The 26,849-nt window shown below is 36.0% G+C and overlaps 1 long non-coding RNA gene across 1 annotated transcript in view; it reads left to right on the top strand.

The window, feature by feature from the left end:
• The first annotated feature begins 374 nt into the window (after positions 1–374).
• Positions 375–26,849, top strand: part of LOC129044314 (uncharacterized) — a 32,786-nt gene continuing 6,311 nt past the window's right edge. Inside the window, exons 1-5 of the long non-coding RNA XR_008504649.1 lie at positions 375–487; positions 733–934; positions 4,739–4,941; positions 18,212–18,384; positions 18,923–19,121. This is a non-coding gene — a long non-coding RNA (uncharacterized LOC129044314). The remainder of the gene's footprint in view (positions 488–732; positions 935–4,738; positions 4,942–18,211; positions 18,385–18,922; positions 19,122–26,849) is intronic.

The following is a 26,849-nucleotide window of genomic DNA, read 5'->3' as shown; positions in this document are numbered from 1 at the left end:
AGCTAAGCATATTGCTATATAGATACAGTGTAATGGGTTTTGAAGGATAAACAGTTGTTCCTTTAGGAAACAGAAGAAATAGCCCAATTTTCAATCTACTGCATATATTTTAAGTGAAATTAGTGGGATGTCTTCATGCAAAAAAGATCCACTAAGAAGGGCAATGGTTGATATTTGGTCTTCATTCAAAAAAGTTGCTTTGACCTCAAGTGAAAGTACTGAGAAGAACAGAAAACAATACTGTATGTTATATTGAGGATCTGCAGCACATTTATTGTGACATTTGATGATAGTATAACAATGTGCCTTGGTACCATATTATTTGGTGTGCCATTCTCAGATCTTATGTTGCCATAACGACAGAATATGTGTGTGTGTTTAGTAGAAAGACAATCCTTTTTTTTTCCAGTCAATTTTTTCTTTGATCTATAGAACTTGCTTCTTTTCTCTGAAGTTTTCACAATACAGCATGATAGAAGGAGCACAGGTAATAATTACAGAAACTTCAAGAGAAAAAGAATACATGTTTTAAATGAAAGCGTTAAGCCCCTTGCCTTATGTCCTAAGACACTTAAAGATGATTGAAGTGATTCCTGTCTGTATCTATCATAATGCCCTTTTCCCCTTATCAGAGACAAACTAAAGATACAAAGGTTATGGCTTTCTTGATTAATCTGTGTGACAGGGGCAAATTGCCTGTTTTCTTTTGTTCCTTTTTTTTTTTTCCTATAGAGTGCCAGAGGCAGGGAATTCTTATGCTTCACTAGTGACTTATAAGAAAACTTAATAGAAGGTCTCTACTGCCCACTGGCCCTGCAGTACCTGATTGATGTGGTCCCAAACTAAAGTAGGCTAACCTTCATTGAACCAAGCACTTCAGAGGCATGGGAAGAAGTATGGGGGAAGGAGTCCTTGTACTCTGGCAATGAGGAAAGTAAGTCTGCTATTTTGCTGTTAGTTGTGTTATCTATATTTTTGAAGACAACTTTTTGTTATCATTGTTACCTGTAGAGTTACTGTATTTTTGTAGTAACTGTATTATCTGTAGTAACTGTATTTTGTAGTTACTGTATTATCTTAGTAGTTAAAAAATATAGGTCTCCGTGAAACCCTCAGTTTTCTAGATTGTAACATGGATTTAATAACAGATAATATTTTTGGTGAGAATTATGTTAAATAGTCTATGCAAATGTTTAAAAGGCTACCTACAAAAAACTTTGAGCATAATCAATGATAATTACCATAATTACATGAAGGGATGTGGAAAACACTGAAGGGGCTCTTTAGGCTACTGCTGAGCTGATGACATATATTCTTTACCCCTAAAGTCACTGTTCCCCTTTTCCTTCAGTATAGAAGAGTTCATCAAATTTGCATTTGATAATCCAGTTCACATTTGATAATCTTCTTGCTAACTATCACCCATGACCCCAAGCCAACACAATAAACTACTAAGAGGCACTATGCTAGGTATGTAATACTTTGTAGCATTTACCATGGTGATGTTGGGCAGGGAGTTACTTATAAAACCATTATTTTAGATATTTTACAATTTCAAAGAAGCATCACATGTATTTTCAGTAGCAAATATGTACACACATTTAATATTTGATATGAATATCTTATCAGTGGTCCTCAAATCCAGCTGTGCATCAGAATCACCGTGGAGAGTATTACAAATGTAGGTTTATGGGCACCCCAACACTGATGTTATGATTTGGTAGGAAAAAAGTAGGGCCACAAAACCTACATCTTGACAACTTCTAAGACTATTCTGATATAAAATCCAGTTTGAGAATCAGAGTTCTGTAGTAGTTACAGTACTTAAACTTATATTAACTTTGTGGTAAACACACACACACTCACACACATACACACACACGCCCTATTTGCTACCTTAATTTTCCTTCCCCTCATGTATGTACAGCAATGCTAAGAAAGAGACAATATGATACCCTACATAACAAAACATAGGATGTACCGTATTTGCTTTTAGTACTATTGAAAGACATGCCAGAAAAGAAGTAGACCTGAGAGAAAAATATTCTGTAATGCTTTGCAAAATTATCAGTATTTTAGTCATGTAAAAAGGACTGAATTTAATTTTTGCAAGTTTTTCTTTTCTTTGCATGTTAAGTATTGAAATATCTTCAATATCGTGATCTCTTCCAATTTATCTCAGCAAAAAGCAAGGGCTATATTCTATCATTGTGGCCTATCTTGGTATTTCTATTTATGAGGTAGGCCATCATTATAATGTTAAGTAATTAATGAGATATGAACAGTGAAATTATTATGGGGCTTTAAATCATTTAAAGTCTATTCAGTATTATTATATCTTTGACAAAGGAAAATAAAATTCATGATGAAAATGAGACTTACAACCTCATCTAAACTAATCTAACTGTGGTTTTTAAATATCACTTGGATCAACTCATTAGCTCTCCCTGATAACTGTCAGTCTCAATATGTGGGTGACTGACCTAACTTTATAGTATTCACCATAACTCCTTAGCTCCAGCTGACAGTACTGAAAATTGTGTGGGATTATTTCTCCTCTAATGTGGTCCTGCATATTAACATTGGCTAGTTGAATGCATGTTCCCTAAAAGCATCCCTCCTTCAAAATTGAGCTCCCATGTAATGTGTTTAGATTTTATTTTCTTCAGTTTCAATTAACTGGCCAAATCCAACCTAATCTTGTAGAGGAAACAACTAGTAACAGTGTTATCAAAGGACTCAAACAGGCATGCCTGTTTAGACATTTGGTATATTCTGTTCCGCTTATGTACAGGAGATGGTTCATGAAGCCATTTGAAAAAGTTGCTTTCCCACTTACAAGCTAAACTCTGTGTGACAATTTTTTTAAGCTATCCCCATGCATTCGAAGCACTTGCGGCTTTTCTTGCATTCTACATTTTTCAGTATGTGTGCCAGCTTGTCCTCTATCCTCTGAATTCACCCAGTTCAAGTCCTGGTTTTAAAAATTTTATTAATTATACTCTTTTAAAAGAAGTTGTCATAAATTCTATGTAAGAATAAATACACAGTCATGACTGCCCATTTTATTACAGTAACAATGGTACTAAGAAATAGAGAATAAAAGTATGCAAAGTTGGGAATTAAAATGACTTAGATTTTACTCCATAAATCTGTGGTAATCTTTGGCCAGTTCTTATTACACTAAGCCTTTGTTCCCTCATATGTAAATGGGAATAAATATGCTTACCTTCTGCTTCACAATGTGGTTATGAGTTTAAAATAAGGCAATTTATGTGAGGATGCTTTGGAGTTGTGAAGCGTTATATAGAAAAATTATGTTATTAAAATAAGTAACTTCCAATTTAATATCTCAGTTGTACAGAGTAAAAGATTGAATAGGTTTTTGTATATAGCAGATTTGGCCAGGAATCAGTACCATGACTTCTGTGAAATATGGTTAATAATGTCTAAAAGTTAGGACTTCTCTGAAGATTAACAAGATCAAGTTTATCTCTTGACTGCCTCTCCCCTCCAATCTCTACTTCCTAAAACTTATCCTGTTTTCCAAATCCATACATCTCAGGCTTTTGCACCTAAAAGTTTGATTATATAAGTATATATCTGTAAAAATACACACACGCACACACACACACACACACACATGCACACATATATAGAACAAACGAAAATCCTCCTCTCTGGTTTCCCATGGAAGCTATGTATCTCCATCATGAAATGTCACCATGATGATTTTATGTTTTTCACTGACTACTAGGTTATACCGTAAACTCCTTGAAATATAGGACAATTGACTTAATTTGCTTTATATTTTCATGATCTGACACCTCATATACTTAACACTCAATAAACATTTTTAGAATTAAAGTAAGTAGCTCAGCAATGGGCATTCAATTTCACATGAATTCATGTGAAATTGAATGCCCATTGCTGAGCTACTGACTATAGAAACTGTGTTGTAATTCTTACTTATTAGATTAAATCCAACTTCTTCTCTGTTATTTGGAAATAATTTTAAAAAACCCTGATGTTATACTGAGTATTATAATAAGATACATTTTATTCAGAGAAAGTGTTTTTCTGTAATAAGCTGTTTATTACAGTAAAATTCCGTTTAAAAATTCTGGTATGTATTAAGAATGATAACACTATTTATCCTTAAGATATTTGTCCTATACCCAGAGGACATATAGTCATATATTATATTGGAAATATTATTCATGCCATTTAAGTTCCAGAACAACTGCAAGTCCCACCCAAGCAATTAATACATCTTTTTATACAGTAGTCATATAATCCATTAAGTGTGTTTACCCACAGTGGAATTGTAACTGGGATGGATGATATGAAATCAACCTTATAACTTCTCAGAAACTCATAGTTGCACAATAGCAAGAATGAATAAAAAGGGAAGAGTCTCACTCTGCCCTCCTTTTTTTAATCTGTAAAATTTAAAATTAAAAAATTAATTGTTTTCTTCAAGTACAAGTACGGTTTGGAGCTCCCATGGAGTGGCTTGCCCAGCAGCCTTTCATCCTCTTATTGAATCTCTGAAGATATATGCAATGCACGGTGAAAGCACTACCCTCCACTTTCTGCATTTTCTTGGTCTTTCCTTTCCCTTCCCCTCAAAAGTATACAAAAGTAGATATCAGGGATTGAAGGAGGTAATGATCATGATTGGTAACTGAGGTGGGAAGTGCTGCCTATGATCCTAAGAAATGTTACTTTCCCCCAGACAAACATTAACAGTGCAGGGACACAGTGAGAGTCACAGATCCATGGATGGACGATCCTTTTGAGGACAATAGAGGGGGAATTTGGATAAGTTTCCTGAGTGAGAAACCTTCCAGATCGCAATCTGAAAGTTAGTTTTTCCTTCTCAAAACACAGAGCTTTCTCAAGGGAAAGATAACACTCTCTTTCATCAGAGCGAGTGAGGTAAGTTTTCAACAGAGTTATTCTGGAATTGGAAAACAAAATGTGTGCAATGAGTTTCTTGTTGTTGTTGTTGTTGTTGTTTGCTTACATAACATAGTAGAAATACCTGATGTTTTGCGGTTGAGGCAAAACATCCTCTAACACAAGAATACAATGTTTATAATGCACCTGAAGAACTTTCCAATCAGGAATAACAGCACAGAATTCAAAGAGGTCAACACAGACTAGAGTATGAAGCAAACTAGAAGGGGTTATGAGTCTCATGCTCTACCAACTGAGCTAGTCAGGTGACCATAGAAGAGAAACAGGACACAGAAGTGACCCAATTACTTCCCAATCCTCAAACTGGAGTTAGGACTCATCGCTAATAAGGAAAATTGCTGATTATTGTTCATACTTGAATATGGTATGTAGGTGATTATGTATACATTTAAGTTAATCAGTCACTGCATTCATTTAACCATTTTGAAATTGAGTTGTTTTTAATACATTTATTTGATTGAAAAGTTAAGATTAAAACAAATTAAAAATCCAAATGTACATCAGCAATAGATCATTCTTACAATTCTATACAATTGAATACTAATAAACAATAAAAAGAAGAAGCTATAGTCACACTAAATAAGGATCTTCGGTAAAAGAAGTCAAACACAAGTTTATCTAATATTTTATTTATATTAAGTTCTAAAGAAAAAAACTACTATACTGTGGTATAATGGTACATATAAAAATGGATAATGATTTTTATGGGGTGTGTGTGACTAAAAGAGGCTATGGAGGTTGGGGGGCCTCTGGATGATGGTCATATGATTCTTTGATCTAGATGCTGGTTACTAGGATTTTATCACTTTGGGGAAATTTTACCAAGTTATAGAGAATGACTATTCATATGTCATCTTTCATTTGAAAGAGTTGAAAATAAATAAACACACAGGTCATGAATGTAATATATCAAAGAAATACATGGCAGGACAATTTTCTTGTCAACAGCTCTCATATTTGACATCCCAACCAGCATACTCCACACGTCAATGAACAATTTGCCAACTCCAAATATCCTACTTCAAATTTGATGCTTTGGTTCATTTTGTTCCTCCAGCTTGGATGATCTACCATTTCTCTCCCCTGAAGAAACCAAGTTCAATCCACAAAGCCCATATAATATTTCTCTGAACTTAAGAGCTCTTGATCTGAACATCTTTACATCTTTGATTATCTCTAAGTGAACTTTTTTGGTTTTTTGTTTTTTTGTTTTGTTTTGTTTTGTTTTGTTTTTGAGACAGAGTCTTGCTCCTTCACCCAGAATGAAGTGCAGTGCTGCAATCTCAGCTCACTGCAACCTCCGCTTCCCAGGTTCAAGCAATTCTCCTGCCTCAGCCTCCTGAGTAGCTGGGATTACAGGCACACGCCACCATGCCTGGCTAATTTTTGTATATTTTTAGTAGAGACAGGATTTCACCATGTTGGCCAGGCTGCTCTCAAACTCCTGACCTTGTGGTCCGCCTGCCTCAGCCTCTCAAAGTGCTGGGATTACAGGCATGAGCCACCACGCCCAGCCTAAATGAACCTTTTTTGGTGCCTATTACAGTTTGTGTGCTTGTCCTACTCTTTCTCTTAATCATGAAGTTTCCTTAAGTCAGGGGCTATGCTTGCCATCTTTGTATTTCCATCTAAAGTACTTGGCATAGCTCCTGGCCTATATTAGGTACCATAGTGTGTAAATATTTGTACAATGGAATGATACTTAACAGCCATTTTTGACTGCAATATCTTTATATTCCACACAATTTTTGAGGTCATTCTGCAGTTCCTCAGAAGGCTATGATCTTTTAATCTATGGTCAAGGATAAGATTACTTGTAGTACTTCATCACAGTATAACATAACAGCAAACTTTAATTGTTTAATATTTCATTCTGCAAGATCTGCCTAATAGATGGAAAAAAACGGTTCCTTTCTTATCGGAGTGAATGTTCCAGGGAGACTAATATATATATATATATATATATATATATATATATATATATATATATATATATCCTGTAACTATATTGCAACAAAACAAATTATCAACTCCACTCATGCTGGGGCTGAAACTTTCTACCTTGATTTGCATTCACTAAACAACTTGGGCTAAGCCTAGCTCTGAGAATCAAATCATTACTATAAATATAATTATCTGTTATGCTGCTCTCTGTCTTCATGATTGCTGTTTTTCTTCCTTGAACCTGGAACGCAAAGAATTAGGAGAAAGTTGCAAGTCTAGAAGGTGAAATCAAGGATGTATTCTTCATACTATTACAAAAAAATTAAGGAAGCTGTGACAAATTTTTTAATCAGAAGAAGCTCTATCTGCACTAGACAATACTATTCACTTTAGGTCTGTTTAGATAGAGACCAGTTCTGTCTCTTGGTTGAGGGGATTACCATAATTTTCATTTTTTGTTTCAGATGGCTCAATGTCTCTACAATTTCTTTTTGTACCTCAGCAGTCAACTAAGTCATGCAGACAGTTTTTTACATAACCTTCCCACCTGCCACTTGTTTGGCACATTATACTGCTTGGGAGAACAGTGAACCAGCTGTAAACAGGTCCTGAGGAGAAGCTTCCAGATTGCAGCAGTTTAAGTTCTGATTGCTTCCCTCCTGGCTATGACATTGTTTTTCCCTAACATTGAAATACCATTATTTTCTTGATACAAACTTTGTTTACTGCTTGTGATCGTGTTGCCTAGGGTTTCAAAAAATTAGTCCCCCTTAAATAATCCAAGAAGAAAAAAGATCACCTAAGACAAAGCACAGTTACCATGTAGTATCTTTCAAGGCTTGAAGCTGCACCGATTAGAATGCTTTTCTATGGTTACATATCTTCATCTGCCATATTGGCTAGAGACAAAAAAAAAATGCCTTCTCTCCATTTTACTCACACAGATTTCTAGAAACTGACTCTTGTTCTCAAATATGCAGTATGCAGAACTCCTTGAGAAATAACATTGATCTAAGATTGAGCCTTCACAATTGTAAAAAATAATGCACTCATCATCTTGCAAAAGAGCTTTCAAATGAAACATAACAAACCTAACTGGAGAGCAGGAAAAAAAAAAAGGGGGTCAGGGAGACGGGACTAGATTTTAGCAGCAGATAAATATTTTTCATTAAACATTAAAAACAACATCTGTTACTGTCTTTAATAGTGTGAAGATTTCACTTTATTAAGTTTGGGGTGGTTAATGACTTTCAAAGTAATTTGCAATTTAAACATGCCTCTATCTGGTGACTAATTCATGACAGTCTTCAGCGTTAACTATCAATTTTATTAACGGTTTCTCTCTCAAAAGTGAAAAAGTGGTACATCATTTCCTTGAATTGTGATAATAAGAAATAAACGGGTATTCTAAAAATATTTAGTCTGTGACTTTTCTCAGTGTTTCCCATTTCGAAACTTTCCCCTTTTTCTCCAAGAAAGGAATATCTGGGAACTAAAGAACAATTGATTAGTAAAAGCAAGAATCTCTTCTTTTCTCCTATATTATTTGTCTCCAAACTGCCAGCTAATGGTGGTCATTACATTTCTTCTAATGACGACTTTATTCACACAGCCAGGCTCAGCCTAAGTTGTTCAGTGAATGCAGATCAAAGTAGAAAGTTTTAACCCCGCAGTAATGGAGTTGACAACTTGTTCTGTTGCAATATACCTAGAGCATGGGTGAGATGATGAGAACTCAGAGTATGCTGGAGCCACAGTGCTTGCCTGTACATTCCCAACCTTCACTGTGAGTTTCAGCTTCAGCTTTTTATCACCCACTGGGGCTGTGCTCTCAACTCCAATGTGATTAGCTGATGCTCTTAGCAATGTCTTACCCTCAAAAAGGCTGGAAATTATTTCTTATTTTCAACCAATACTTGAAGTCAATACAACAGAAACATCAGTCCAATTCAAACTTGGGCTTATGATGTTCCTCAGGAAGACATGATACCACTGATAACCTCACCTTGGTAGTCAACCTCTTCTCTCCCTGGCTTTGCCTAATGTTAATGAGAGAATATTAACATTCTCTCTTTATCCACTTACCTATGCCAGTTAAGTTCCAGCAGGTTCCAAGTCAGCTTAGTATATCACTAATTTGAAATATATATTTCATTAAAGATGAATATATATATAAAAAATCAATTCTATCCTTTCTTTATTTCTTTATCCAAAACCAATATTTTTGGGAATTCAGAGGAAACACGATTCCACATTTAGAAAAGGTAAGAGAAAGAAGAAAAAGAAGAAAAGGAAGCATTTTCTTTCACATGGAATATTGTATAATTGCCCCTCTTTGTACTATTTATTTTTAAACTGAACTAAGTATGTTCAAATAGACCTCAGTTTCTGAATTTTTTACAAAATGATAATTATATTTCCCTCCAATAGATCTATAAGATATTCAAATGAGGGAATTACTAAGGTCTTCTTTTATAGTATCCCCTAAAGATAGAATTGGTGGAGTCTGATGGGTGAAGAAAATAGTCTAAATCAATCCTGGTATTTCTTTGCAACCTCATATTTTATTTGAAAGATTCATGAAGATTTTGTATTTGACTCCCTAATGTAGGTGAGTGGGTCTTCTGTGTCTGCATTTAAGATTTTTTTTTTTTTTGCATTAGCACAAGTTTTGAGCAACTTACAATATGCACTGGTATAGTTTTCTTCACGTTTCCAATACTTGGGTTTTGCTTAATCTCTTTGTTCTTTGAGTTTATAATCTTCTCTGAAATTTGAAAATATGTTGGACATTATTTCTTTGCTTGTTTTCTATTGTATGTACTTTAAAAAAATACCACAAACTTGGCATTTAAAGCTGCAACCCTTTATTTGTTCACAGCTCTATAGTACAGAAATCCAATAAGGCATAGAGAGGTCTTCTGCTTAAACTGTTGTGTCTGACTGGGTTCTCTTTTTTTCCTCTTTCTTTTGGAGGCTCTGGGAACAGAATCTTCCAAAATCCTTCTTTTTGTTGGCAGAATTTAGTTCCTTATGATTTTGGGACTGGATTCCCCATTTCCTGCTGTCTATAAGCCAGGAGGTGCTTTTCCCCGATGCTGCCTGCTTTCCATGACACTTGGTCCCTTCTATCCTTGCGCCAGCATTGATATGCTGAAGCTTTCTTACGCATCGAATCTCTGACTTTCTCTTCTGCAACCGGCTAGAGAAAGCTCTCTTCTTTCCAACACTTTATGTGATTAGGCGAGGCCCACACAAATAATCTTCCCATTTAAAGGATAGTTGTGCCTTAGAACCGAATCAAGAAAGTAAAATCTACCGTACTCACTGTCCTGGGGATTATATAGGGTGAATACACCAGGGGCTGAAAAATGTTAGGGCCATATTAGAATTCTATCTACCACCTTAGCTATTATTTTGTGCCAAAATCTCTCATCGAGGGATTCTCACTACGTGCATATTCAGACTGCGATGTGGTCCTGCAGCTCACTGACGCTCTGTTAATTTTTTTTAGTCTATTTTCTCTCTGAATTTCATTTCCAACTATTGCTGCTGCTATATCTTCAAGTTAACTACTCTTTTCTTCTACCATGTGTAATCTGTTAATTACAACCAGTGTATGTCTAACTTGTTGTAGTTGTATTTCTAGAAGTTTGAATGGGGTTTTAAATATCTTCCATGTCTCTAACTTTTTGAATGTACATAATATAATTATAATTGCTATTTTTAAGTCTTGACTATTAATTCTAATGCATGTGTCCTCTCTGAGATGGTTTCAATTTATTATTTTCATATTTATATTCTGTATTCTCCTGCTTATTTGTAAGCCTGGTAATTTTTGCTTGGATATTAAGCATTATAAATTTTACTTTGTTGTGCCTAGATATTTTTGTGTTTTTATAATATCATTGATTTTTTTGTTTTGGTTTTTGTGTTCTCTGGGACACAGTTAAGTTACTTGTAAAATACCTCATCCATTTGGACCTTGCTTTTAAGATTTGCTCTACAGGACTAGAGAAGTAAACAGACTAGAACCAGAGAAGTGACAGAAATTAAGAGTTCAATTCTGGATGTCTTAAGCTTTAGGTGCTTGTTAGACATATGAATGATGCTACAGAATAGGAAGTTGAATATATGCATCTGGTTTCAGAGAATAGATTAGTGATGGGAATATAAATTATCTTAATAATGCAAACAAGCAATTTAACACACACATAACTGTGTATTATTTAACTGAAGGAATCTAATCAATAGGACTGGCAGAAAAAGGACACTCTTGACTTTTTATGTCATTGTTGTACCATGGTTCAGTATTTTTTCAAAGTGTGGCCTCTGGATCAGCAGCATTATCACCTGGAAATTTGTTAATAATGCAAATTTGTGACTCTACCTCAGGCCTACTGAATCAGAAGTTTCAGGAGTGGGGCCAGCCATTTTTTAAATAAACCCTCTGGATAAATCTGATAAACTCAAGTTTCAGAGCCACCCATCTTGCCAATAAATGCTAGAGAGTACTTTGTGGATTACTGTACTGCCATCTTAGCTGCCAGGTCTCAAAGAAAGCAGACATTTCTAGATGAGGAATAGAGAAAGGACATTCTATGTGAGAGGAGCAACCTGTGAAAAGGCATTGGGTCTAAATGGCATTCACATCAGTCCCTCACTATTTAGAGTAATTTATATAATCTTTTTTACTTGAAAGAGGCACTCTGAGCATCCCTAAGTGTCAGTTTCTAATCAGGGAATTCAGTGAAAATCCTTTTCCTCCTAAAAATTTTATCTGAGCTTTCTAGAAAATACAATGTTTCAAAATACAATGTCAAAATACAATGTTTCAAAAATCCCAGTTTTACAAAGGTTTGTACTGATGGAATGTGTAAATTGAAGTAATAATTATTCAATTTCTAACCCTATATTTACTTTGAGACTATGGACAAATCAGAAATTCTATTTTCCAGATATTTTTACTACTCTAACATTTCCTACAAGAGCTTAACACATGCCTAATACATGATAAGTATTTAACAAATACTAGCAAATATAATTTGTATTATTTCAAAAGCACTGACTGTTCCCTTGGTGCATTTTGAAGAGTGTCACAGGGGCTCAGTGATTCATAGCTAGTGTTCTAAGTAATCTCTTCCATTTAGGTAGTATGCGTTTGCATACCATAAAAGTAGAGCATGATTAATTGCATTGTTTATAGCCCTAAGAAAGTGCTACTTTGGAATAAATATGGCCTGCCTGTAAAGGTATTATTAAATACCATACTTTCTTCTTTCTCAAAAGTAAAAGATAGATATTACCTGTCTAACTTCTCCCCAGATGGGCTGGATCAGACACTTATAAGGGGAGCATAGTGCTGAGACAAGGTCTACAAGGCCAGAAATGTTAAATTGGCTGTCAGGTACAGGGATATAAGTTCAAGATTAGAAATAAAATATGAAGGCAAATAAAGACAGGAAATGGGGGTAGATGAAGAGTTAAGTAGGACCAAGCTGAGCTAGCCCAGGATTAGGTGAACTGACCTGAACCTCTCCTCTCACCTTCCCAGAACTCCACCTTGATGACTGGTTTTGACAAAATGCTTTACTTAGGATCTGGTGCATGCTGTCTTCCACTTCTTAAATAGATGCCTGTTTAATTCATGTTTCAAGCAATTTCAAAACAAAAATTTCATACTTTAATACAGGAGGTAATCCTGAAATGGATTACAGTTTCCTATTTCTGTCAAAAGCATCATTCTACTCATGCCTGAGCTCAAGATTTTACAATTATACTATTAATTCTTTTTCATTAGCCACATCTCCCTTTTCGCTACTTTTTATTTTATGATTTATGATTTATTTATTTATTGAGATGGAGTCTCACTCTGTTGCCCAGGCTGGAGTGCAGTGGTGTGATCCCAGCTCACTGCAACCTCTGCCTCCCAGGTTCAAGCGATTCTCCTGCCTCAGCCTCCTGAGTGGAGACAGGGTTTCACCACATTGGCCAGGCTAGTCTCAAACTCCTGACCTCAGCTGATCTGCCCACCTCAACTTCCCAAAGTGCTGGGATTATAGGCGTGAGCCACCGCGCCTGGCCTCCATTTTGTTTTTAATGTGGTGGAATACATTACATTTTTTAGTACAATACAAGACACTAAAAAAGCGTAGAAAACTTATGATGCAGTTATATTACTCAGGCACCAGGCTTGGACCCACCCATGGTCTAGGAAGTTGAGTGGTAACCACCTACCATTAAAGTTTTTCATGCCAAAATGATATTTTTCATAAAGTGCTATACAGAAATCTGGGGTTTCAATTTGTTTACTCTTCAAAAACTTTAACAGATTCAAAACTCTGCTGTGGAGAAACCTGTGGGTTGGTTGCAAATATCCTTAGAGGCTACCTCTGTGAGAAAGGGTGACTGCCCTCTGTCTGGGCAAGAAAGAAAGTCAGCCTGTCAACTTTGACAGTAAAATGCCCAACGCAACTTCTTGTTCAGCTTGTTTCTAAAACATATAAATCCCTTGTTAATCAATAACACAGCACTCAGTCACTAATTTCAGAATAGAACTATGAATAAGCTGTGACCCAGCATTTCTCAAAGACTGCTTAGAACATCTAATACTTAAGAAAGATAGCTTAATAGGCATGTAAATCTTTTAATTCTCTAGGTTCAATAAATTCTATCCTGACATTTAGATAACCAGAAATAAGTTACTAGAGTAATATTGCCTCAACTGTCCTTAGGAATCTCTTTGTTCATGAGAACATCAATTATGCACTGAATGACGCAAGAAGTGAGAGATACCATTCTGGGTACTTTGGAATCTCAGATTCCAAAAGAAAAGGAAACACAAACCATTTAAGATGGCATGTTCTGACTGCAACTCTTAGAGAGGGTTAATAGCAAAATAGAGAGGGTTAATAGCAAAAATTTTCATACATAGAATGTTTGTGTATTTTTTAAAATCAGTATTAATTAATATTAATTAACATGTATTTTATAATCGATGTTGAGAAAAAAAGCACAATAGTTCTTATTCTTATTTTTATCCCACAGACTAATTTAATAAATATTTATTGATTGACTTCCATGTATAATAGAAATATGACGGGAAACCAGGCAGACATAATCCCCATCTCGAAGAAAAATATACTAAAGAAATCTTGGGAAGATTACAATTAAAGACATAGCCATATTAAAGCTTTAAGACCATTTGAAAAATTGTACAATAATCAATTATAGGTAATGAAGCCTGAAGAAAATAATGGGAAATTCATTACACCTAAAAACTTAGCCTATTGTAAGCTATTCTTTTTAAGGATATAATTTATCTTTTATCTTCCTGATACTAATATTTATTCTGAAAAAGACTGAAAAGTTCATATAATTCCTTCTTATGGGCAATGATGATGACTTTATTTCTCAAAATACAACTATTTACTTTAAAAAAGTCAAATGATGAGAAATCCTTTACTAATCCTATTTCTTATTAAGTCACATAAAATGCAGAACTCGTTGTACATAATAATTATCTCATCAGATGACCTCTATTTCTCTACTCCTGTTTTTTGTTGTGATTTTATATTGTCCATTTTTAGGTTACCTTCCTTACTGTATGTGGTTTCAAACTTGCAAAGTCAGTTTTTGGAAGAAGCAAAGCATAGCAAACTTTATTAAAGATGTGCAAACACGTTGAAAATACATTCCACATATTAGGTAGAAATTCTCCATTCCATATTAAGTGTAGTTTTTTTCTTAATTCCATATGAAGGGCAGTTATTTCCATATTAAGTGTAGTGGCCACCTACAACATTCACAGAGTTTATTACTTATGCCCTTTAAGAGCAAGCACTACCCATTATATATGTATGTATACTTTTGTGTGACCTGTGAAAAACTCTATTAGGACCAACATCAGTTTTCCACTTTCTCTTTGTTAATGAAGAGACTTGATCATGATTTGGTGACGTAGGTTTTGTGAGTGGCAATGCACAGAGGCCAGGGCAGTGTATCATGTATATTGTGTCCTCGTTCTCTATATTCATAGCCTTCATTTCAGCTGGGGCTGGACATGTGGTCCAGTTTTTGCCAATGATGACAGAGAGAATCTGATGAGAGGATTTCTAAAAACCTTTTTCTTTCTTATAAAAAGTTCACAGAATTGTCAGGCACTGCCTTTTCCCCTACCTTCATTGATTAAGAGGCCATGTCAAAGATATGACATATATTTTGTGACTGTGAGACATTACCCAAGATGGAAGCCAACAGCCTCAGAATGTTGGAGAAAAGTTCAAGATCCCAGATGTCAGTGGGTAGAGGAAATGGGGAGATGTCAAAGGGTATGAACTTCCAGTTATAAGAGGAATTAAGTTCTGGGAATCTAATGTACAATAAGGTGACGATAGTTAATAATAATATATTCTATACTTGAAATTTGTCAAGAGAGTAGATTTTAAGTATTCTTACCACATATGCATAAAAGAAAATTATGTGATGTGACATATATGTTAATTAGCTTGATTATGGATAACATTTCACAATGAATATGTATATGAAAAAATCATGTTGTACACCTTGAATATATGAAATTTTTATTTGTCAATTATACCTCAATAAAGCTGAAAACAAAATACTGATGTTATCTCATTTTTAAGAAGCTGAACCAGCACTAGGAATATCTGCTATGGTCTTCTTACTATGTAAAAGAGATGAACTACCATATATTTAGAGAAGTATTAGTTGGGGTTTCAGTTTATAACTTATGCACTTTCATACCTTTTCATTAGTAGTACTCAATAAATAATTTTTCAAATTGTTCTTTAATCAAGATGTCATGTATGTTACTTGTCACTCTCCCACTCGAGTGATCTAAATTAGTTGCTCACTAATTTTTTCCAGAGCTAGTCAGTAGACCTTTAATAACTATTTACCAAATGAAAATGAATAAAATTTTTATAATACTCATTTATGTTTTCTTGCTACATAAATTTCCTTCTCCTTCCTGTAATCTTGAGGTCAATTTATTTTTCCAGATCATAATTTTGATCATGGCTTTTTTCCTGTTTATGTATGTTAAATGGCTCCCCAGAGTCTACAGAAATCCAAATTTGTTACTCCATTATTTGAAATCATTCAAAATCAACCCTTAATATTTCTTTTCAATCTAATTTCACATTATTGATTATAATCCAAACAAATGGCTGTCGCTTTTTCTTACACAGCTTACCAACTTTGGGGAGGGGATACTAATTATTTTGCTGAAATGACTGACCACTCCTCATTTGTGCCTAGCAATCATTTGTTTCTCTTTTCAGTTCCATCTCAAATTTTATCTCCTCCAAAAAACCTTTCTTCACTCCTCAATTTAATCTACCTCCATCAAAGTGGAAGCAATATTCTCCTACTCTGAACTATGAAACAGTAACTTATTTGTGATTTCCTAATAACTTATAAATGCTGCTGAATATTATAGGTTTCTAAGTACAAGGCTTTTCTACTCCACTGTATTTGGGATACTGTCTGTGCTTTTATGAATTTTGTTGCAGTGTAAAACACACAGAGGTAATGTAATATATGCATTATAATATATATACAGAAACTATAAAAATCACCAATATAGAATCTGATGAATATTTAGGCACATGAATACTGTTATATAACTCCCACTTAAATGAAGATATAGAACAAAACCAGTATATCCAGAATCCTTTCTAATGTTTCTTCCCAGTGACCATCCCCTGTGAAAGGTAATCACTCCCCTGATTTCCATCATCATATATTAGTATTGCCTGTTCTTGAACCATATGTAAGTGTTATCATTTGTTATGGATTCTTTTTGTGTTTGGCTTCTTGTGTTTATGAGCTATATTCATGTTGTTCATATGAATGTAGTTTTTTCCCTTTCATGAATATAGTATTTTGTGTGAATGTACCATAACTTTTATCCATACATTTATTTTATTCAAACATAACTTTTATGTTTGTTGGTAAACATTTGGTTTGCTTCCAGTTTTTCACTATTATGAATAATGTTGCTATAATCATTCTTATACAAGAGTTTTGGGAGCACATTAGATACATTTCCACTGAGTATATATCTGAGTGTAGAATTTCTGGCAATAGTGTGCATGTAAGTCCAGATACTCTGCTTTACAAAGTAAAGAGAAAAAATTCTCCACTTGCATCACAGATGACTGTATATATGTGGATCTATTTTGGAGCTCTCCATTCTGTTTAATTATTTTCTTTGCCTGTTTTTATGCCAAACATCACACTGTTTCAATAACTATAGCTTTATAATAAATCTGAATGTCTGATAGGGTAAATCTTCCTTTTTTTATTTCTTAATTTTCTCTACCATTCTTGTCAATACATTAAAAAGACCATAACTGTTATAAGTACATGCAACTATTTATTACAGATTAACTTAGGAACATTTGGCATTGTTACAATTCTGAGTTTTCTAATTTATGGAAATAGTATATCCCTTCATTTATTTAGGTCTTCTTACATTTTTTGTCATAATTATCTTGTAGTTTTCTATGTTGAGGTTTTGCACCTGTTTTCCTTAGAATTGGTTTTTTTTTTTTTTTTTTTTTTTTGAGACGGAGTCTTGCTCTGTTGCCCAGGCTGGACTGCAGTGGCGCGATCTTGGCTCACTGCAAGCTCTGCCTCCCGGGTTCACGCCATTCTCCTGCCTCAGCCTCCCGAGTAGCTGGGACTACAGGCGCCTGCCACTACGCCCGGCTAATTTTTTGTATTTTTAGTGGAGACGGGGTTTCACCGTCTTAGCCAAGATGGTCTTGATCTCCTGACCTCGTGATCCGCCTGCCTCAGCCTCCCAAAGTGCTGGGATTACAGGCGTGAGCCACTGTGCCCAGCCAGAATTGTTTTTATTTCTTTTACTTGCCTTATTGAACTTGAAAAAACTCCAAATGATAATAAATTGAAGCAATTATAACTGGAATCCTTGTCCTGCTCTCTTTCCCAATCTCTGTCATTCAATATTTTATTGCTAATGTGACTTTTGCTGGAGGATTTTTGCATATATGCTTTATCGGATTTTTTTAGACTACGATTTCTGGTTTAATAACAGTTTTTAACATGAATAGGAAGGATTAACCTTCTAATCATAAGTGTCTGGTACAGAAGTTATACATCCACAGTAAACAAATTAAAAGCTGGTCAAAATATATGAAATGACTGTTTTTAGCTATTGAGACAAGTAAGTAGTGTTGGGCTGTGATTCCTCATAAAAGGGAAACAAATTAGATGGTCCCTATTGAATTTTCAGCTTTCTTCATGGTGGCAATTTCCAGACTCCAGTGCAAGGAGGGGAAACTGAAGGAGAATAAGGCGGTTACATTCAGTTAGAGCCTGAGAGTAGAATTTGGTTAGGCTGAAGCAGCTGGAAACTGTGGAATGTAATACCAGAGAGGAGACTGCCACACAAAGAACTCCAAAAATGTGAGCAAAGATCTCCTGTACTCTGTTGTCAAATACTAAGCTGTGCATCAACAATGTTGCTGCATTATTTGTGGATATGGCCAACACCCCAAAATATGGTGCTTCTGTCTCTCCCAAAGCATAGAATGAAGTTGTTCTCCGGAGTCTCCTTATCTACCTAAAGTCTGGACCTGTCACAGAAGAAAACGATGACCTCTGGTCACTTTCCTAAATTTTCATTAACTGAACTCTTATCACAGGATGAGAGACTGAAGTCTGGCCACATACCTGGGCACACTTTTGTCACTAACCACTGTCTCTTCTGTGAGCCCAAAAGACTTCCTTCCGGCCATCGTATGTTCTTTAAGCTCATTGAATTTCCCTAACAGTCATTTACTACCCCGCTAAAATCATCCACACTTCCCCATCTCACTTTTCCCTAAGAAGGAGAGCATGTAACCATTTGTATCCCATTGCATGGTAATCACTCTGTGGTTCTCCTCCAGGTACATTAATAACTTTGTATGTCTTTTCTCCTATCAATCTTCCTTTTTTTCAGTTTGATTTTCAGCAAACCTTCAGAAGGCAAAAGGGAAAGTTTTCCCATGGGCCAGCGTGGATATGTGTCTGTAATAGTCTGCTCAGCCTTCTACAACAAGATGTCGCAGACTGGGTGACTTAAACCAGGGATCCTCAAACCCCAGCCATGGATCGGTACGGGTCAGTGGCCTGTTAGGAATCAGGCCACGTAGCAAGAGGTGAGTGGCCAAGCAAGCATTACAGCCTGAGCTCTGCCTCCTATCAGATCAGCGGTGGCATTAGATTCTCGTAGGAGCACAAACCCTATTGCTAACTGTACTTGCAAGGGATCTAGGCTGCATTTTCCTTATGAGAATCTAATGCCTGATGATCTGAGGTGGAATAGTTTCATCCAAAAACTGTCCTCCACAGTCCCCTCCATGAAAAAAATTGTCTTCCGCAAAACTGGTCCCTGGTGCCAAAAAAGTTGGGGACCGTTGGCTTGAACAACAGAAATTGGTTACTCACAGATTTGGAAACTGGGAAGTCCAAGATCAAGGTACCCACTAATTTGGTTCCAGGGCTCTTTTCCTGGTTTGTAGATGGCCATATTTTTATTGTATACTCACATGACCTCAACTTTGTGCACGTGTGGGGGAGAGAGAAAAAAGCTCTCTGATATCTCTTCTTAGAAGGGCACTTAATCTAATAGGATCAAGGCTCCACCTTTAAGACTTATAGGCCCTGTCTCCAAAAAGTAGTCATATTAGGGGTTAGAGCATCAACATATAAATCCGGGGAGGGGGTTTGCAGGAGGTACCAATTTTGCCCATAGGAGTTTCTGTTGTCTGTTTCCCTCCCCTTTCATGTGTCTTACTGTACCTGGTAATTTTTGCCTGAATGTCAGAAATTATACATATATAATTGTTATCTCTGGGCCATATTCTCTTCTACCACCAATGATTCATCTTCCTCTAGGAGGCAGCTGGAGTATGAAACAGATTACCTTAATGCAATCAAGACCAATCAGATTTACGGTTGGTTTATTGTGGTTATAAGGCTCAGATGCTTTTTAATTTGCCTCCACTCCTAAGACATAGCTCTGCAAGGTCTCTAGCTGGAGACCTAACTCCAGTTATTGTTTGATCAGATACTTGTGTATGCTGAAAACTCTTCTCTCACTAGCAGCAGCTTTCTGTTTGGCTTCTTAGCCTCTTTCCATGTTCACCTTAAAGTATTAGGATATTCCTCAAAAGAAAATATCCAGAGTGTTCCCTTTTCCCCATCTCTGAAAACTCTGAGACCATTGTCCCCAAGTCTTACTTGTTGTGTCCTAAACAAAAATTATTCGCTAGCCCCATGCAATTACCAAAACCTGCTCAGCTTATCTGTTTTGGTTATGGTCCTTTGTCCTGTTTTTCAGATTCTCACTTTCCCAAGACCATAACCTGGCAGATTCCCTGAGGGGAAAATGTCTTCTTATCCTCTGTTTTTGATTTTCTGCTTCCTCATTTCCCTTAGCAGCAATATGGTCTTTTCAATTTGATTTTTAAACATTTTATCAAGCTTTTCTAAATGTATTGACTGAAGTATTGGTCTGCCATGAGTTGCTGCATCAGAGCCAGAAGTGAAAGTATGACTCTTTGACATGTCACTTAGTACCTAATACATAATAAATGTTAGCTAAATCTAAATATTTAGTGACTGAAAACAAGAATAAACAAATGAACAAATTAAAAAATACTTTTTTTATTTAGTAAAGAGACCTTGATCAAAGTGCTGAATCTAATATTAAATTTTCTTGGAAATTATAACAATGTTCAAACTATCCTATCAACTGTTGCATTTTTTTTCTTTTTTTGGGGGGGGGTGCATGGGTGTTATGTTACAGAGGTTATAGTAGAAAGAAATTCTGGGGACAGGATATATAAGAATATTTCACATTTTCTTCTTCCACCAATGTAATAATTGAGAACTGGAAATATTAGTTAAATTAGTGTAAGAATATGTAGAGAAGCTTAATGTTTTCTGTTAGTTACTATAATTTTACAAAAGGACAAGAAGTATATTAGGTTAAAATTTCTTAATGTTGGGTTAATTGTAATAAATAAGAGTTCTTTAATTTTAGAGCACCTGATTAGCTTTATTTAATGTATGAAATGCTAATCAATGAAAATTAAAAAGGGTTAATGTTTTCACATGCATATTTCATTATTTAGCCTTATATTTCTAATATTTTCAATGCATATTAATAAAATGAGTTGAGAACTCGGCATTTCTCCTACAAAGAATAAGAAGATAGACAGTACATGAAGATTATGACCTCCTATTCTAGTTTTCCTCCAATTTAAATTTGGCAAATCTCAGTTTAATATTTATAGATAAATGATGGACTACAGGTAACTTCTAGCTACTGTGGAGTTAACATGATTTTCAGATGCCTATTTAAGCCATGATAAATGGAAAATGTCTAAACCTTAATTTCTTTCTTCTTCTTCTTTTTTTTTTTTTTTTTTTGAGAGAGGGTCTTGCTCTGTCACCCAGGCTGGAGTGCAATGGCACAATCTCAGCTGACTGCAACCTCCACCTTCCAGGCTCAAGTGATTCTCCCACTTCAGCTTCTCAAGTAGGTGGGACTATAGGCACATGCCACCACACCCAGCTAATTTTTGAATTTTTTATGGAGACAGGGTCTTGCTATGTTGCCCAGGCTGGCCTCAAACTCCTTTGCTCCAATGATCTGCCTGCCTTTGCCTCCCAAACTAGTGATATTACAGGTGCAAGCTACCGCCCCCAGCCTAAACCTTAATGTTAAATCTACTCTCTTACTTTAATTTACAATTGAGCCTAAAGAATCAAGATTAAGTATAGAAAAGTGTTGATGGTCTTTGATTTGAAGAGGCTATAAGTGTAAAAGAAAAATTGCACTGGACAGAGTTAAACAAGAAGACTTTATTCAAGACGACTGCAGTAGGGAAGAGAGACTGAACTCAATCCCAATGAAACAAAAGGCAGGAGAGTTTTTAAGCACTGGGATGAGCTAATGAAAAAGAACCAGAGAACTATAGGCTGATGTGGTCCACTGTGCTTATGGAAGTTAGGTTCCTAGCCTCCCACCTAGACTGGGAGATAGGAGCCCTATCTTCTTTGATGATTACATTTCAAAGGAATAGTTCCCAGGTCCTTGAAGAAGAAATGCCTGGATTGTAAAACTGGAAAGAGGTTGGGAGAAGATTTACATCTCAAAAAGTCAGGAAATTATTTACAATAAAAAATTGTCTGAGGTAGGCAGGGAGCAGTGGCTCACTCCTGTAATCCCAGCACTTTGGGAGGCTGTGGCAGGTAGATCACTTGAGGTCAGGAGTTCTAGTCCAGCCTGGCCAACATGATGAAACCCCAATTCTACTAAAAATACAAAATTAGGTGGGCGTGGTGGCAGGAGCCTGTAATCCCAGCTACTCTGGAGGTGGAGGTGGCAGTTAGCCAAGACCGCGCCACTGAACTCCAGTCTGGGTGACAGAGCAAGACTCCATCTCAAAAATAAATAAAAAAAAATTGGATAAGGTAAATTAGGATGTCAGGGCCCCCTAATATCAAGAAGAGACCTATTTAATGTTTAGTGAAGCTGAGGGGACCATTAAGGCCTTCTTGGTCACAATGTAGCACAAAACCTGTGGGATCCCGTATAGAAACTCTGTCTCTCTTTTTTCCTCAGTTCATATTTGGAATAACAACAATATAACACTCCTTTGGTAGTTATATTTTCTCGCCTTCTTTACAGAAGAAGAAATCCTTACTTAGAAAAGGTAAGTAACTTGACCCTAATGACCTAGCCGGAAGTGACAGGTCTCTGTGAGATTCAAGAGTCTATTTTCCTAACCATTGTGTTACAGAGATGAAGTAGACCTAATTGTGACATCCTTTTCCTCTTTTGTGCCCTTTTTATTTATCCTTATGTTGCCTTTATCCAAATTAATTCACTGGGGCAGTCTAACAAATCTAGTTTACATTTCATTAATTATGTGCATGTTAATAACAACTCTTAACCCCAAATATTACCACAGTTCAGTGACAAAGGTTATTAAGGAGGATATAAATTCTCTATATGTACTGGATGGCTCCCAAGGAAATAGGATTGGCATGTTTTACTGACAGTGTTGTCAGAGTCATGTTGTAGGCAGCTCCCTTCTATCAAGTCAACAAATAAAATAATGGTAACTGCCTTTTTTCACGGATAACATGTTAGCCTCTGTGCTAAGAAATTTGCATAACTTTTTTCATTTAGCTGACCTAGGATCTAGAGAGATAGCAATGTTCTCCATTTTAAAAGTGAGAAACCTGAGTTTTAGAGAAGCTAAGTAACTTGCACAAGGAGAAGTCACTTTAGCAATATTCATAGTTATTACATTTGAATCTGGAATTGAATTTGCATTAGCTCATTCCCGTGGCTGTGCTCAAGGGCTACCCTCTACTGCTCTGGTTCTGGGCAATATGTCAGCTTCTTCCCTCTTTTCTTTCTGAAGGAGATTGCAGAATGTCACCCCAAAATGTGGCACCTTAGTATGCTTACGTATTTTGAAATAAAGGCCCTTGGAGATCAGCAGGTGCTAGGAGAGGCTTTTCCCCTATCTGCAGAGGGACTGGGCACACCCAAAAAGAAAACAATTACCTTCTGTCCCTTCCCTGAGTTTTCATTAAGTAAACTCATATTGTAGGGAGTGGGGAATGTAACTACACATGGACAAATTTATTTCATCAGGAGCCACTGTCTATTCCCCTAGACCCATTCAGTTTCCAAAGAAACTAACCATTGGTTAGGAACCATTGTCTGAGCGTTGGGCCTATTCATTTCCCCTAACATTGTTTACTCTAGATTTCCTAATCTCCCTTCCGCTGTGAAGAAGGTTTTAAAAGCTTATGCACTTCATTTGGTTTTGGATAATCATTCTACTGTGATTTTTTTTTTTTTTTACCCACGCATAATAAAATAAATTAGTATGCCTTTTTCTCCCATTAATGTGACTTTTGTCAGTTTATTTTCAGCAAATCTTCAGACTACAAAGGAGAAGTCTTCCCCCTTCACTCCTATGCTTCTTTCTTTTCTTCATTTTTTTTTTCTGCCTTCCAATTTACCTTGACTACCTTTTTGTCAATTATCTCACAATCTTGAATAAATCAACATTTAGTAGTTATGTAGTTAAGCACTTTTATATTTGAGCAATGTGAATAATGTGATATAGTTGACTTCTTAAATGGAAGGCCTTCCCTTGGGCTTTTACAGTAATTTTAAAAAGATAAAAAAATAAATTTTTATAAATGGAAACAAATTAAAAATATTTTCTGTCACAGGTGTAAATTTATACTAAATTTCAATTAAAATACATCTACTTATATATTTCATAAATTTGTGGTAGAGGGCATTGATAATCAAATATATTGGTGTTCAGAAAAGAATACCTCCAAATTTGTCACTTCGGACTTCAAACAGAGCAGCTGAAGAGCAGCAAAGGCAGGGAAAGGGCTTTCTCTGATCTACCCTTAACTGACTAAGGTAAGTTCCTCCAGAAGACGTACAATTGTCAATCAGGGAAGATTAAATCAGGAAAGGAGGCTACAAGTCTGACACCTCCACTGAGAGACTTTAACCACAGCTACCATCAATTCCTCTGAGGGCTACTTCTGAGAAACTTTATCTGCATAGTAAGACAGCCTTTGTTCCCAGTGCACTTTCTCCCCTGACCCTCCCATGGCTTGTCACCATCTCCCCCTGAAAAGCCCCCAGACCCTATTCTTTCTCTATGATATAAAACTTCAGTCATTTGAGGGCATAAAGGTATAAAATCTTTAATCATCGAGTCTTTCTTCAAGTCTCACATTTTATGGGATGCCCATGCATGTTGACATAATGAATTTGTTTGCCTTTTTACCTCTTAATCTGTCTACTGTCAAGTTTATTCCAGAAATCTAACTTTCAGGGGGTAGAAGAGAATTTTCTTTCACTCCTACAAGTGCATTCTTTAAATTGTACTTTTACACCTTCAATAAAATGCTTAGGAATTCCTACGTCAGTGCTTTTTAAATCCCGGCTAAAGAATTGCCTAAGGAGTTAAAAAAAAAAAGAAAAATATATTCAAACCCTAGCACATAGCCACTCTACAGTGTCAGGTGTCTGTGATTAAAAACATCCCCACTATTGATTCTGATATATAGCCTGGGATTGAGAATCTCTGCCCAATTTGTTTTTATTAACATTTTAACACATTGATCAGTTTAGCTTAAAAATGATTTAAGAAGTATTTATTTTGCTTCTGTGCTATATAAATAGCCATGTTAATGTTTCTGGATGTTCATCAAATATTTTCAGTTCTGTCTTCTGGGTATCTGATTGGATTGTACTTCCCAGCTGTCTTGTTGTTGAGAGGAGCAGTGTGTCTAATGAAATTGTACTTCTGGGGCAGAACACTTAATTGCTAGTTTAGTTAGGCCTGAGCTACTGAACATACACTAGGCAGTGCAGCAGCAGCACCATCACTTGAACTCTTCTTAGAAATGTAGAATTTTCAGGGTCTGCCCAGATGTACTGAATCAGAATCAACATTTTCATAAGATCCCCAGGTGAACTCATGCAAGTTAAAATGTGAGAAGTCTTTCCCTAGAGTTCTAGCTTTCCCTTGTACTATGGCCAGCAATATTTGAGGTGGTAGCTGATTTCTTGGCCCAGAACTCTGAGTGACTATGGTGGGCAGGACTTCCTGCCAACCAGGAATGGGCATGTAGCATGAGCTAAACCTTTATGTTTTCAGATGTTTGTGTGACTTGCCTTTGTAGCATAACATATCTCATGCTAACTAGATACCTTGGATATACAGGATTTCCTTGCCTTTCTCTTCAAGCTCACTTATAAAACATACAGCGTCAAATCTAAACCAAAAATCTGTAAAAATGTTCAATTTAAACACAGATTTTTATCACAAAAGGCAGAGATTTAGATTGATAGGAAAATAAATTCAAGACCAGAAAGAGATAGGACAGGACAGGAAGGGTTCCTTCAGATCGTTGAGGAAATAGCTGAATTGAGCCTATAAGCAGCCAAGAAGAATGGCTGCCTATGTTTTGGTATTTGAAACTCTTTGGTATTAAAACCAAGGCCAAATGTGTGAGTGAGGGGTTGAGGGGATATTTTCACAATTTGTCAGATGGGCAACTCTGTTTACCAAGCAAAGGAAAAAGCAGGTGGATTAAAAAAGAGAGAGCAGGAAATGGAGAGAAGAGAGGAATACAAATAGTAACAAAGGTTTCCAGCTTACCACAGCTTGCTCTTTTATTTCAAACCTAGAAAATAGCTCTGGGCACGTTAGCCTTGATGAACTGGAAAAGTTCCACACATTAAGGCCAGCAACCCTGACATAAGGCCATATCGAGAATGAATACATCTTTTCGATGAAGGGCTAATCTTGTACGAACACATTGCAGGGTGTTTTCAGGTCCTCTAATGACCCCCAGACTCTCTCTCGCACCATATTGTTAATGGAGAAGATATTTGTGTTAAACATTGTGCAGATTAAACTGGTGGATTATTTTCCCTGCATTTAAAAATATCATTGTGCCCCGTGGCCAGACCATTCCTGAGAAATACAAAATGCAACTGAATTTTTCTTTGCTTCATTAAAGGAAGCTTGAAAAAATTTAAAGGGACTGTTCAAATGTCTTCCTTAAAATATGCCTATTTCTAGGGCACCCTATGATACCAGTGGCTTCAGAATAGGAATGAGATTATTATAGACTAGATGACAAATTTATTTAACCATTGTGGTATCCATTTATTTAAAAACTGTGTGCATGCTCTCTTTGTACCAGACACTGTATTAGGAGCTGGTGACATAGTGGGATACAAGGACAAAGCCATGCTCTTACGAAGCTTACATTCTAGGATAATTCTTCGCCATAAACATAAACCAAACACTTCC

The sequence above is a fragment of the Pongo pygmaeus genome, chromosome 13, assembly GCF_028885625.2.
Source record: "Pongo pygmaeus isolate AG05252 chromosome 13, NHGRI_mPonPyg2-v2.0_pri, whole genome shotgun sequence".
In the NCBI taxonomy this organism is placed as follows: Eukaryota; Metazoa; Chordata; class Mammalia; order Primates; family Hominidae; genus Pongo; species Pongo pygmaeus.
Note: the sequence above shows the minus strand (reverse complement) of the source record. Positions and strands in the feature narration are given on the sequence as shown.